General features: G+C 35.0%; 1 pseudogene; it reads left to right on the top strand.

The window, feature by feature from the left end:
* The first annotated feature begins 9,172 nt into the window (after nt 1-9,172).
* On the top strand, nt 9,173-11,876 carry LOC149779597 (uncharacterized; annotated as a pseudogene).
* The last annotated feature ends 1,605 nt before the right edge of the window (nt 11,877-13,481 follow it).

Raw genomic sequence — 13,481 nt, 5'->3', positions numbered from 1 at the left:
ATAAGGGATTCTAAGAAAAATTATATTCGATATCAAAGAGGAAATATAAAAGAAGAAAAAAAGAACTAATATGTCGCTGCAAACTGGATTAAATGGCGGAAAAAGAAGTATTGATAACATATAGACCTTGGACGAATAATGCGAATGCACGTAGGGCCGGTAATGTAAAATATACCAAAAGTGACGGGAAACACATTTTTGGCTTAGTGTGTAAAGTCCTTAAACATGGTAATTAATATTGATCAAATAAAATCAAGACTTAATCTCTTTAGTTGATAGATCTCGCTTTGTTGAAGCTTAAGAAACTCACGCAGTACAGGGCAGAACTTGAAAAAACAAATACACGCACATTCATTAATGTGGATAAAATCACTTTATGCTGATTGGAAAACATGGTTCTTGTTTATAAAATACGAAAAGAAACACTCACCTTTGCTTTGCTGTCCAACTGTCGTCTGCAAAAATCTCAGCCGAATGCTGTAAATACGCCCGTCGATTATGTTTCGGCGTGCTGACATCATACGCCATAGACAACAGCGCCCCCTGTGTTTGTTTGGATTTACGCTAGCTGATTTACATTTTGATCAGACCGTTTACTTTCCATACATTTCATTTAATACCACATCATTTGGAATATGAGCTGATCATTCCATTCTGTTCTTCAGACCATTTCAACTAATGCCAGATCATTTGGAATCTGAATACATCATTTCATTTTTTGGGTTAAATCATTTAATTCTAGAATACATAATTTCATTTAATACTACGTCATTTGGAAGCAAATTTGATCAATCCGTTTTGTTCTTTAAATCATTTTATTTAATACCAGATCATTTGGAATTTAAATTCATGATTTCATTTGTTGAGTTAAATCATTTCGTTTTAGGCTACATCTTTTTATTTAATAGCACGTCATTTGGAAGCAGATATCATCATTCCGTTTTGTTCTTTAAATCATTTTATTTAATACCAGATCATTTCATTTAACACCACATCATTTGAAATCTGAATTCATTATTTCATTTGTGGGGTTCAGTCATTTCATTTCATGCTACATCATTTCATATCACACAAAATCATTTGGAATCTAAATTCATCATTCCGTTTGATGGGTTAAATCATTTCATTTCACTCTACATCATTTCATTTGATACCACGTCATTTGAAATCTAAATGCATCATTCGATTTTGTTCGTTAAATCATTTCATGTGACACCACATCATTTGGAATCTGGATTTATCATTTCATTTGCTAGGTTAAATCATTTGATTTCATACTAGATCATTTGATTAATGTAATTTTGGCGGCGACGGCTGCCCATACTGACCAGCTAGTTAGGTTTGAGAGAAATGTAAAGAAGCAGAAGAAAACCGGTTAACTTTTGCTTAAAAAAAAACATTCTAAGGGTTACCAATATTGCATTTTATCCAGGAAACCATTTTGGCTTGGTATCCCGTTTTGATGAAACTATTATTTACACTAACTTGATCCATCAATCCACCGCTTCAAAATTCAAACTTTTTGTGATCTAACAGTGACCAAACTTTTTATATGTCGCTCAGACATATTAGTTATTAAAAATTTTGTAGGGCATCTACAACGTACACTATGTACTAGAATTTTTCCGATTGTTAGGACGCAGGAAAATTTTAAAACTTGTTTTGATTTGACCCAATTGTACAGGTGGCTAACACATTATTGGCATTTTTTATTGTACATTAGTACAACTAAACTAATTATGACTAAGTACGGGCTGGCGTTCTTTGGAGTGCACGACATCCATGGCTGGCTTGCCGAGTTCCTTTCCCTCTTGCCTCTCTCGGACATCGTATAACGGCGGATGTGGAACAATTTCCACCCGCCTAAAGCTATGCGTCCCGATGTGACGTCATCGTTGCGACCAATGCTTGGGTCGACACCTAGTAAATAACGGGGTTTAACGCCATTTTTCAGCACGATAGGCTATACATGGCGGCCAGTATTAATGGTGGAGGAAGAACTCGGAAAACCCCGGAAAGAACCACCGACCCACGAGAAGCTACTGGCAAGCTTTCTCACATGCCCACATTGGCTGAATCTTAGACTCGAACCGCCGCAGACAGAGGTGAGATGGCAGTGATCCGTAACGAAGAGCGCTTTAGACCACTCGGCCACTCGGGGCCCCAAATAACGGAATGAAATCAACTCTTTGTTAAAACGAGTGTGTTGGGCCCATTCCCACTCACGAAAGAACTTCATTTAAGTCGTTAGGGACATATAGTCCTACGAGCTGACGGCTAAATTAGCAGTGCTCCTTGAGCACATAAACGCCTGTGGGATGTGGCACTAGGACTCACGGTACTAATTCCACTCCGATGGTAAATGTATGGAAACATTATCATATTCAAAATTCAATAACTTAAAATTTATGGGTGCTGATAATGACAACTATAATTTTTCGTGCACATCTAACCTTGGTGCAAACTTATGTGTGGAGTACACCATATGACCCGCGGCAATTTGTTTACATACATGTGCATGAAACACGTGTTATTGATTCTGCACCAAATGAATCAGGTGCTACTTTCAGTATTGAATACTCCTGAGTCAAGCCTGTAAAAATGCTAAAACTGCATCAGTAGAAATTTGTCAATATTTTTTTACATTACATGTAGGATAAGCTCTCAAAAGATATTTTTCCTAAAAGTTTAATTTTCATTATTAACCAATTATGGACCACCAAACCTGTAAATACTCTATTATTTCTTACCCATTTCTAGACTGGTTCACGGTTCTTCCGTATAATTAGTACCGTGTGTCCACTAATTCCTCCCCCTAGGAACATTTCGCATCCCGCTGTGCGGGAATAAACCCATCTCACATGCCCTTTTGGGCCCACGCGACCCAAATCCAAGTAATCAGTCAAAAACAAACAACAAATAAAAACCCAGCTAGTTTTTCTTTCTTTCTTTTCCTCTTTTTTATTTTTCTGACGTTAACCACAGGGGCTCGTATCGTTGCTTACAATCGACTGGTCATACATGTAGTATATAATAAATACAAGGGAGGACACTTCTCTCCTTTCTCGCGCGACCCATTTAAGAATAAACGCTGTTATTTCAGGCCACATTTCGCGTAGCGTAATAAATTTGGTACCGATATTTAGCTCAGGCATTCGACTGTGTATCCCTGTCAAAAGTTTGACTAAATATCATATCTTTAAGGAATGCCAAATCATTTTCCCACGGTACCACTCGACTCGCTTAATATTCAAGAACAACGCGCTGAATGGAATACTGCGCTCTCATTGGCCAACCGAAAATAACGCATGATGGCTTAGATTTTTTATTTTAATTTTTTGATTGGCTGAAATACATTGACATATGGCGGGTATTTTCACTGGGATCGTAGTGTTGCTGAAGCTGGCACGTGTTTGCATGATGGAAGATGTCGTACACGCCGCAATTTCAGGTCACAATATCATGATATTAGGGCAGGCTGGCACTGGTAAAAGCTTCCTAGTTAACAATTTAAGCAAAAGACTGAAAGAAATGGGAAAAACAGTTTACTTGACAGCCAGTACAGGTATAGCTGCCTCTCACTGTCTCAGTTGCACGGAATGAGAATACACAAGTTTTCGGGCATTCAGGACGGTCGTTTCGCCGATGATATTTTGATAGATAAGATTAAAAATGATGATGATATGATAGATATTAAAAGAAGGATTATGAATGTTGACACTCTTTTTATTGATGAAATCTCCATGTTATCTCTGAAATTCTTTCTGCAAATAGAGAAGGTGTTCAGAACATTAAAGGAAAGCAATTTCCCATTTGGTGGCATTCAGATCATTGTTTCTGGTGATTTCTTTCAACTGAAGCCTGTGCCAGATGATGTGTACCATGAAAGAGGAGAACTCATTATCAGTTATGAGAAGATTCACAGCCTGATTCCACATCATTATGTTCTGTCACAAGTACACAGACAAACAGAAGGTAATTTAAACATTATATTTTAATAACAACAGACCTCATGTGAAAAAAGACGAAAAGATAAAACAAAACAAAAAATCTTCCTTCTCTTTGAAAATCTTTTATTTCTGTTCTTTCTATCATTTTCACCAATATTTGGATGTATATGTGCAAAAACTTCAACACACACACACACATATATATATAGAGAGAGACAGAGACAGAGAGAGGAGCTACCTAAACATACTAAGTTCTCAGACAGTAATACATGTAGTCCTGAAATCCCTAAATTTGTAACATTTTGCATCATGTTGGGCAGTCAATGAATAGTCATGATCACTCAGTTTTTCTTTAAGATACCATCCGTAGGAATGATATTATCAGTTTATCACCAGTGACAATACCATTTTTCTTTGAACACATTTTTAACAATAAACTATAAAAAAAAATTATTTGCACACTCCTGTTTAAAGATACTTGGAATAGACAACACATGTTTCAGTCAGTCATGTCATCTTCATTTCATACCATACTTTTACTTTCTCTGATTTTCACTCCAGGAATCGGTGTCTTACACCAAGTTATCCACAACAACTCAGACACAATTCAGAAGAGAACTTATACATGTGTGTGAGTGTGAGAGAGACAGAGAGAGGGGATGGATGCAGATTAATATATATGTATAAACATTCACACATATTATGATTTATGTAGTTGGTTACAGATATGATCAAAATGGGTTAGTACAGATTTGCATAAGAGGTGCCATATATAATGCTTATTATACAAACCTCATCATGACAATGAAATCCCCATCATATAACCATATATAGAATTTATGGCCATTTAGAGACAAATAAAAACATGCAGATGACTTGTACGAATAGGTCAGTGTCTATACCCAAGGATCATATCCCTTATGTTAGAACTTATAAACTATTGAGATTCACACTATGTTACCATATATAAAATGACTGATCATTGAGAAAAAATGTATGCATGCAGATGAAATTGACCAAGGAGGTACATTCTTACTCTACCCCCCATAATATCTTAATAACTGTTAAGATCACACACACACACACACACACACACACACATGGGCACACAAAGATAAAGTCACACATCCAGCTCTTTATCCTTTAAGGACCTGCTCAAGAGGCAATAGGCTCAAACTTGGGACTTTGGGATGAAGGTCAGAGCAGGTAAGCATGGGAACACATGCATACAAACACAGCCTTTTCTAAATACATTTGCAGCAAAATTTTCACATTGCTATTTTTACACAGGTGACATGTTTAAATTTGCCTGTGAAATAAATAAACAAAATATTTGTGAAATAAATAAACAAACAAAATACAGAGTTCACACATATTTGTTTTCTAAACACCTTACAGGAGACTTAATCAAAGCTGTACATGAACTAAGTGAGGGTGTACCATTATCTAAAGACACATAAAGTCTGCTACAAAGATAGGAACATCCACTACCACCTGGTGATCAGCCCATTAAATTGTTTGCCCTAAATTATGATGTTGAAAAGTGCAACTCGGACAGTTTACTGGACATGGAAGGTAAATGCAGATCCCTTATTAACTTACAATGTCAATTGCTCGCAGTAGCTTCTTATCGTCCCTGTCATAAATTTCAACTTTTTGGAAAGAGTGCTGCAATACAGGGACTGTTCTGTAAATATGCTTTTCTCTATATCTATTTATGGACTCCAACTTTCCATATGCCACTGAAATCAGGTCTGAGTCACATTAAATTCTTCGTTAAGTTCTCAATTAAAGTCAGACCACTGCTGTTATACTATCGCTGTAACATCAAGAATAATTTCTTGAAAATGTTTTCTACATCAGTCCTGACTGCTCCAGTGGTCTAGTGGTTAGAGCATCTGCCTCAGATGTGGTAGGTTGCTGGTTCGAACCCTGACTGAGTCATACCAAAGACTTATAAAAATGGTACTTACATCTTTCTCACTCAGCGCTCTGCATTAAGAGATCAGTGTTAGGACTAGTCAGCCTGGTGTCAGGATAATGTGACTGGGTGAGTCCTAATACTACATGTCTGCGGTGTGATGCCGCAGTGCTAGATATCACTATAAACTGCCACACTTTAGACATCATGGTGATGTGACTGAATTTTTTTTAAAGTTACGTTAAAAATCCAAATCACACAGACACACATGACAGCAGCCCTGATTAATCCCATTTTCTTTTCACAAACAAGGTTACATTTAACAGCATACATAAATATTCTTCTAAGGTGCATGCTGTATGAAAGCAGCAAACTTAAACACTTAGATACTCCTGCTTTTTTCTCCTCTTTGTTAAAGGTTCATTCACATAAAAAGTAAATGGTTTAGCTGCAGCAATACCAATATTTGATTTTCTGCCTCTAGATTTCAGTGACTGTCCCAGTATGACAGAATTGACCATTGAACAATACAATGAGTAAGAAGGATGTGTAGCATTCCCACTGTGAAGGCCACATTCTTGACAGAAGTAATTTTCCAATACGTCAGTATTAAACCTTGATGGCACTACCCCACCATGAGGGAAGTCCTCAAGATGTCTCTTGCATATCTCAGGAAATGTTACTAACAGAGATTCCACATCATCACAGCATTGAATCGACAGTAAACTTTTTGATCTTTCACCCTTGGCTATGCTTTCGTCATTCTTGGCTGAAATATGCCATTTTGTAAACCATTGCAAAATATGGTACAAATACTGCAGCCACTCATCATTAACAATCTTGACAGGCCTATGGTCTCTGAAAATAGATATCATTTTACTGGTATTTTCTTGCAGTTCTATTGTACTGTTAAGGTGTGATCCATCTGGTAAAGCTTGCCTGATAACTCCTCATCAGGAACAGAGCATTAGAATCCAACATTTCTTCTGTCAGATGATTTCCCATCTTCTCTGCTGAATTTGGGTACAAGTGAGCATCTGAAACTTTGTGATGTATTGGTCTGCTGTGCACCTCCCGATCCCAGTGAACTGCACTGAACAGTGTTTCCACAAAATGTTCTTTCCATTCAGTTTCAGCTTCCTTGTATGAAGACCCTTTATGTCACCACTTTTCAATATACCATTTCTGATTTTTTTCATATTATACGAAAAGTCCTGGGACACTGCAACTGATTTAGTTGGATTCACTAAGTTTACAGCCATGTATTTACTATCTAATGGATTCCCATTGAAATGAGATTTTATAAATTGCCTGTTTTCTTCACCACCATCCTGTAAGATGTAATCTACAGAAAATCCCCAATCCTGCAACCTAGCAATGACATCCCATATCATGATGTGCAGTTCAGAAGCTTTCACCCTACATGTTGGATAATGACAAATTGTGAATCTGAAGCCAGTGTATCCCAAGAAATATATCTGTATTACTTCTGTTGCTAGCTTTTGTTCAACTTTTCCCTGTGCTACAGTTCTCAGATCATTGCCTTCATCCCCAGTGTCAACCCATCCAACTAAATGAGGCTTGCAACCTCTCATATCCAGTACAAGATCCTGTTGAATTTTTGTTTCATCATGAATCAAACCACCAGCCCATACCTCCTCAGGAACATTTGCATCTTTTCAGCCTGGTACATCCACAGAAAAACTTCATCCTGTGGTCCTGCTTCTTGTGGAACTCTGTTTTTGTACCTTCTTAAATGCCGACCTGTTGGAAGGATCATCATGGTACTGTCTACTATATCCTGGTATGTTCGTGGGCTCCTTACCCATAGTGCCAGGCAAATGCTAATCACTCTCTTATTCCATCATCTTCCATTTGGACTATTTGCTTTTAGAGCAGCAGATTGAGACTTAAGTAAAAGTTTCATATCCTCAGGTGCATTGGGAAAGCACTGTTCTAAACATTTCTCAAGGTCTTTGCTATCTTCATCACTTAATTCAGCTGTCTCCCCATTGTCATTATCATGTGTGCTTGGCTCTTTCAATGTGCTGTGACTCTGACAGCGTTGACAATATTTGGTCAATCCCCACGGAACAATCTGATGACAAAATTTGAAACGCAGCACCCATATATAATTATCTAAATTGTGCTGTTTCACCTTTTCAGTTACTGTCAATGAAGTTTCCGGTATAGAGGAGTCCAGTTTTGACACACCACTGCATACAGACATCTTCTTGACAATGTCTATGATCCTCTGCAGACATCTTTGTGTACATGAAAATTCATTGCTAATACGTAATTTACTCAGGTCAACAGTTTTGTTTCTTACAGTAAGTGTCCACCTTGTTTCTGATATATTGATTGTTTTCATGATAATACTGCCATTGACATTAACTGAAGATATCACATCAATTATCAAATCTTTCAATGAGGGTAGAATTGTCACATCTCTAGGAATACAGGTTCTTAGTTCATCAAAAGTTATCTTTACATCATTCGGATAATTCTCTTTTGAGATGTAAGAAAGTCCCTCATAAAATGCTTCCTTCTTGCCTGAATTGCGTCGTCTGACCTTCTTTATATGAGGGAAAAGTTTTAATAAAAGTGTTGAAAGTGCCTTTGATGTTACACCTTTACAGTCTTTCATTAGGTCACTAAATATTATAGTCCCTTCTTGATCTTCTTGGAGTCTTTCTATCAACCTACAGTAAGAAGAATGTCCTGACATACATGAGTGATATAAACCAGAATATCTTTAAATAAGTGGACATACATCCAAAAATTGTGTATTACCCCAAAAATAATGGAACACTTGAATAATTCCAATGAATATTTCAGATAAATAATTCCTCTCTGATTATATTATTTGATTAGAACAACACAACTGTAAAATCGGATTATTAAAATAAATTCCTTTATATACTGATTGTTAGAAAAGAATGAGTTGGTGTTTACCATTTAACGAACTACCTATATATAAACACAATCACCTGATAATATTCTAAAAAGAAAATGCATACTTGACACATCAGTAATTCTAATGGAAAAACCAATCTAATTGTAAATAAAAGCAACCCTGACATCCAATTGTATGTAAACTACTTGTATACAGTTATAAATTATAGTTATGGATAAAAGTTAGGCATGTTTTATAAAAATTTTTAAGCATGACTTGTACATAACACTGTTATTAAATATATATTTATATACATTTCAGCCTTCATATAGTGTAAGTGGAAAATGTCTTTTCAGATACAGTAAAACATTCTTTAAAGTATGTACATAAAATCAAAGTGTGTGTATGTCAAAGCTTTTCTTCTTTTATCCAGGTGAAGTCAAGGTATATCACAGCACAGATGAAGGTGATATAGCAGCATTATTGTCTTGTCGAGCTGTGAAGCATTTGTGCCTTAAAGTAGGAGCTCCTATGATTCTGAATGTGAATTTGTCAGATGAACATGTAAATGGACTCACAGGGATTGTTGTTGAGATGCATAAGGACAGTGCTACAGTGAAGTTTCATAGAATTGATAAGACAACTGAAATACAAAGATACATTTTTACAGTCTATAAACCCGAGGAAGGAAAAGCTATTGCCTGTAGGAAACAGTTGCCTCTTCAGCTTGCATTTGCATTAACAGTGAATAAAGCACAAGGAATGACAATAGATAGACTTGAAATCTATTGCAGAAACATGACAATGCCTGGACAAATTGGGGTGGCAGTTGGCAGGGCAAAATCAACGAAGGGACTAAGAGTGAAGAACTTCAGATTCTGTCTAGTCAGAAGTCAACCTCAGTTTATCAAGAAATTTTATGAGTCTCGATTTTGTCCAGTTGATGAAACATGCTGTAGGAAGCTTAGTTCTGTAGACCATTCAAACTATCCTGAGAATAAACAGGAGTGTACCAGAGATGCTGACAACAGTGATGATATAGATGATGTGGAAGAGAAAGATATTGAAAATGACAGTGATGAAGATGAAGAGGTGATAAAAACAATGGATATACTTGAAAGTACTTTAAACAAACTTCTGATAGTCCAATGCCTGCAGCAATAAATATAGATGAACTGCTAGATATGATTACTTATAAGATCTCACGTACTCAGGAACAGAATGACTTGAATACAGAAATACATGGTATTAAAGCCAACAATCATGTCTCTGAGTCTTTTGCCAGAAATATTTACTTCAAGCTCAAATGCTTATTTCAAGACACTGTGTCAGAAGGAAATATCAGGAACCAAACATTGACTTCATTTTATGCTGCAGTCACAAAGTTTATTAGTACAGAAGAGTACAGAAGTTATGTAAGGCAGCTTTTTTTGTGTGCAGATCTCAGATGTATCCATTATAGAGTTGCTTTTAAGATATTAATGAAGCTGAGAGCAAAACTTGTGGCTGATATCTCTGATCCATTAAAAGCAAAAGCAAGAGAACAGTCACAGAAAGAAGGAAAAGTCTTTGAAGTTACAAGCAGTGGAAGAGCAAAATTGAGATATATAGCGGGTTGGTGTGTTGCATCACTCAGACATAGAAAAAGAAGTGCTGTGAGAAAAAACTTGTACAGCAATAATTCCAGAGATTATGTGAACCAGTTGTACTACCAAGCAACAATGTTAGATACACTCATCCAATATGAAAGTGACCTAATGGAAACATCAGAAGATAAGGTTTCCATGATTGAGATACAGAGAAAGCAAAATGTAAGGAGTGGTCTGTGCTGTGTAAGTGATAAAACCTTTCATTTCTTCCAAGAGTTAGACAAAGTCATCAGAAAATTTGAAACAGTAGAAAATGTAAATTTGTATGGCAAAAGCTTTTATGACTTTGTAACATCAAGGGTTCTGCTAAATGAGACACTGAACCAACAGTGGTCACAGATCTTTAACATTGAAGATGATGAATATTTCTCTGTACAAGTTCAGAAGTTAAAAGAGGAGGTAGTGAGTAAGTATTTGTTAATGTCATCTGCACAGTTTAGACGAGAATTCAAGAGAAACATTAAGGCTAGGAAGGAAGAAGCGCACAGGAAGCAAATTCAAATGAGAAGAGACAGTAAATAAAGTAAAAGCTTCAGAAGCACAAGTAAGCTCTAAGCAAAGCCAATTGAGGAAAGACAGATCAGATGATTTTCCACCTCCGAACCGTAAGGAAGCCTGAATAAACTAGTAAAAAGGAAAGCAGTAAAGAAGAAGATGGGAAAGGAAAAAGGGAAACGATCAAAGACAGCTAAGTGGCCATGTGGAAGATGTCAGGAGGACTGTATAATTGATAGTGTTTGTTGTGACGTGTGATACATGGCATCATTATGAGTGCATTGGTTTGCTTGGAGATGAACAGGAGCTTCAGGAGGAGGAATGGATATGTCCAGACTGTAGACTTTCAGGTGACGTCATAAAGGAATAATATTGGCAATGTCATTATTTATTAGTTCGAGTACTACCAATAAGTGCACTAGAATTTTCAATATTTCTTATAATTGCAAATCCCTGTGCTTCCCAGCTATGTCAATGGGAGTAACTTCATGCTTTGGAAATATGTATATAGTGTTTGTATCAGTGTTATATTTATGACCTACATGCATTCAGTATATTACAATATGGAGTTAATTAGAACTTGCAACATTATGAATGTAGGAGAAAAATGTATTTACACATTGTTCATTGTCCAATGGATTTATCCTAAAAATCCATTATATAGGTAATATAATGGCTCTCAATTATGATGCATACAAATTTGAAGATACTGAAAAACAGTGTCTTATCCACTTTTCTCCACATAAGAGATAATATCAAATTCTAAAACTTTTATGAACATTTCTGATGAACATCAATCATATTCCATAGTGTCATGCTATTATATTCAGCAGTGTTAGAGGATATTCAGTACATTTATTAATAGAATGATGGATTGACAGAATGGTACATGGGCTGTGACAGTATCTTCTCCCCCTGTGTAATCTTTAAAAAAACCTATAATAATATATTTTCTTCAAAACAGAGATTGAGTTGTGATCATGCACCCAAGACCCTCATGAAATGCCTCAATGACAATTAAACTTTGGCAATCTAGTGTACTAAGGGAATAATTTATAAACAATGAACAATGGAAAGATATTATGCTTAAAATCCTAACATTTTAGACATGCAGTTAGTAGGAAAGCACTTCTAACACTGCCCCAGTCAAGCTGGAATACCTATAGGAAATGCTAAATTTCTCCAACAGATTAAATGCATGGATATTTTTTTGTTGCATTCTGCAAACAAATGCTGAAAACATTCACATAATTTATAACAGAAATGATTAGGACTAAACTGATGCATGTCACTGTATTTAGAGGAAAGGAAGGGTATTCTCATGATGAATTTTCATATACAGTGATACATGTATCAATGCATGCTTTAAATCTCAAGTCTGAAAGGGTGCTTTAGGCAGGCTGCAGAGATTTTTCAGAAATGGAGAGGTTTTCTTTTATTTACATTTTCTATTATTGACATATTTATGACAACAATCATATATCACTTTTATGGGGATTATATAAATTATAAAATAAACAACACCAACACGTAGAATGTGTGACCGGTTTCGCTTTAATGCTTCATCATTGCTTACGTCATTAAATATGTTGTTTCTAAGTGATCAATGAAATAAACAATGACATAAACAGGATGACGTTATAGCTTACATTTTTAACATAATTATCTTATACTTTAACGAATAATTTACATGGAGATGTGCATATACAGCAAAGGTTAATGATATCTTAATACATAAAAATATATAAAACTGGATCTTAAAGATACATATATCTGTACTGATAACTATGTATAAAATTTATTAATAAATAGAGATAAACAGTTTTAATAATATTTGTATTATGTATAATACACGCTTATTAGAGGTATAGAAAATAAAAAAAATAAAATAAAAAAAAATAAATAAAAATATAGAAATATAAATATATAGAACATATATACTAATATATTCTTTACAACTGTTAAAGAGGTTATCAGAACTCAATTTATATAATAAAAAATATGGTGTGCATAATGCTTACTATCAAGTATTTTATAAATAATTAATCATATTATATTGAAAATTAATTTACAAATTCACTCACTTTCATTTTTAAAGAATTAGTAAACTTATTTTTATGTTATTAGATTATACTTTTAAGATTTTCTGCAAAGTAAAATAATATGAAATATTCATATCTAATTGTAAACAGGGGACATAATTCAGAAAAAAATAAAAATATAAAAAAAAAAATTACTAAATGTCATATAGTGTTTTTGAATTTAGACCTTTTAGATATATCATATTAAACCCACACTTGCTTATAAAAGGACTAAAAATCTTAAAGATTTCCTAACTAATTCCAAATTAGAAAAACCATCATATAAAATAGGATCATCAACTAAATGTAATAGACCTAGATGTTCACACTGTTCATTTATTAATGAAAATACTTCTTTCAATAGTAATAATACGAAAGAAACTTTTAATATGCGTTGTGACATTAATTGTGCAACATCAAATGTTATTTATTTGATAACACGCAAAAAATGTGGCATCCAATATGTTGGACAAACCAGTCAACAAATAT

Source organism: Sinohyriopsis cumingii, chromosome 17, assembly GCF_028554795.1.
Source record: "Sinohyriopsis cumingii isolate HCF-2022 chromosome 17, ASM2855479v2, whole genome shotgun sequence".
In the NCBI taxonomy this organism is placed as follows: Eukaryota; Metazoa; Mollusca; class Bivalvia; order Unionida; family Unionidae; genus Sinohyriopsis; species Sinohyriopsis cumingii.
The sequence above is the reverse complement of the archived record's forward strand: the minus strand, read 5'-3'. Positions and strand labels throughout refer to the sequence as shown.